The sequence below is a fragment of the Larimichthys crocea genome, unplaced genomic scaffold (assembly GCF_000972845.2).
Source record: "Larimichthys crocea isolate SSNF unplaced genomic scaffold, L_crocea_2.0 scaffold21997, whole genome shotgun sequence".
NCBI classification, from domain to species: Eukaryota; Metazoa; Chordata; class Actinopteri; family Sciaenidae; genus Larimichthys; species Larimichthys crocea.
In genome coordinates, this window is record NW_020852927.1 from 1 (window position 1) to 2,090 (window position 2,090).

At 41.1% G+C, this 2,090-nt stretch overlaps 1 long non-coding RNA gene across 1 annotated transcript; it reads right to left on the reverse strand.

Moving 5' to 3' along the window:
• Window positions 1-393: 393 nt before the first annotated feature.
• LOC113744813 (uncharacterized) lies at window positions 394-1,445 on the reverse strand. Its single transcript, XR_003461851.1, has 3 exons — window positions 1,404-1,445; window positions 1,221-1,301; window positions 394-505 (listed from the first exon to the last, which is right to left on the reverse strand). It is a non-coding gene; the product is annotated as an uncharacterized LOC113744813 (long non-coding RNA).
• Window positions 1,446-2,090: the final 645 nt, after the last annotated feature.

Consider the following 2,090-nt stretch of genomic DNA (forward strand, 5'->3'; position numbering starts at 1 on the left):
TTCCTCCTGTTCTGCACAAACCAGACACTGTAACTGCACAACTCAGAACAAGTGACTAACAGGATTAGGAGCTCTGCCACACCTAAACATGCAACACATTTCTATGTAACAGTGAATGAAGTATTTTGGGAAAACCTCTAGTTATTAATTAAGTAAACTCAAAGGTTTCTTGGAGGTTTGTTTTACGTTTGCTGCTTGAAGCAAAGTGTCCAGTGAGAAAATCAATGTTAGTGAGCGTGTGAGTGAACAAACCAACAGACTGTAAGTGTGTTTCCTGTGGCGTGACAGATTCTTTAGTTTCACTGAAATGTTGCTGCTAACACCATCATTAAATATGAATATTTCAGTATATTTTGATTTCAGTATACGTACGTGTGCGATGAAAGATGTCATTATCACCCTGGCCGACGTTTACACCGCTCTGTGGGCCCACATAAATAGCATAGTGCTTGTACGTAATGGGGCCACACGTCCTCGGAAACTCAATTATGTCTCCAAAATTATACTGTGAACAGATAAAAAGACATTTTTTAGTAACTTTTACATTCAGTGCAGCACAGTACAGCTTCCACTTCCTCTACCCCCTGTCATTCCCTTCCTGTCCACCAGATGTCCTCAGACTTTCCCCGTCACCTGACTGCACCACACATAAACAGTCCTCACCTGTTCCCACGTCTGTCATCAGCCCTGCAGTTACCTGAACCTCGTCACATTATCATTGTTGTTGTGTGTCTGAGTGTCTGGTACCTTTATCTGGACCTGCACCTCCCTGTCTACCTGTCAAGGATTTTCTTGTATCTGATTGGCAGCGGGAGGTTGAAAGGGAGGAGGCTGGATAAAAATGTGCCCACTGTACTATTTTTATTTTCATAATTATTTGCTATTTACTGTGCCCACATGCCTACATACTGTTGTCTTTTCCTTTTCTGCTCTGTCCGAACAGTTTGTTGTGTTTTGTAAAAATGTAATAAAAAATATTATAAAAAAACAAACAAATGAAATATTAAACAGTGATAATGTTAAAGCAGCAAAATCCCCTTAACACAAAGACATGCAGTTAAAAGGTTAGTTGGTGACTAAAATGGTTGTTTGTCTCTATGCTGATGAATTGGCAATGCGTCCATGGTGTTCCCCACCTTTGATATTAGGAGATGGGACGTGGACTGTAGTGTGTTTTGTGTCTGTACACATTAAACATTAATGATAGTGAAGCCACTTACCCCATCAGTCTCTTGTACTATGATCACCTGAAGGATCAGAGCAACCAAGATGAGGATCTTCATGTTTGCAGCAGTGGAGAGCTGACACGGTGAAAACAGGAGAACATGTGACACAGTATTCAACACACACTTACACACTTTAGCTGTGTTTGACTTCAGCAGTAAGATCCAGTCATGACTTACCACTGATGTGTTTAGAAGATGGTGACTGTGTCGTGAAAATGAATCTCTTAACACCCTGAAAGTACAAACACACACACAACAGTTTGCCATTGAGTTGTAGGCGCTTGCATTATTAGAGGTATATTAGAAGTGTAACAATACATGAATCTGTATTGAACTGTTCGATACAGTGGTCTCGGTTCGGTTCACACTATGAATCGAACAATACGCAATTTTATATTCATCAACTTCTGCCGATGCACCCTGTGCTGAGAGCTCAGTGGATCTGCACTCCACTACTCCGCCCTACTCTGAAACCCCACTGCACATGTCTCTGTCCTGCACGACTTCAAACCCACCGGGAGCGTTTGAGAAACGAGCCAGACTTTGTTTACTTGCTCAGATTTAGCCATTTTCCCGGTGTACGTTCTTCTGAACATGCTTCTACATCTGTAAATATGCTACATATTTAATTAGTTTCGCTTTTGTCTGTTTTTACGACCGGCAGTTTGCACAGGGTATTTTATTTTGGACAAAAATGCAACGGTATGTCACAAGTGTCACACAATGCTAAACTACATTGGTGGAAATACAACAAACAGGACAACACATTTGGACTGACATCGCCCCGATGCGAAAACAAACAGAACATGAGGCAGGTATAGCTGCACCAGATACATTTCATTTCATTTAAAAACTCTACTTCTG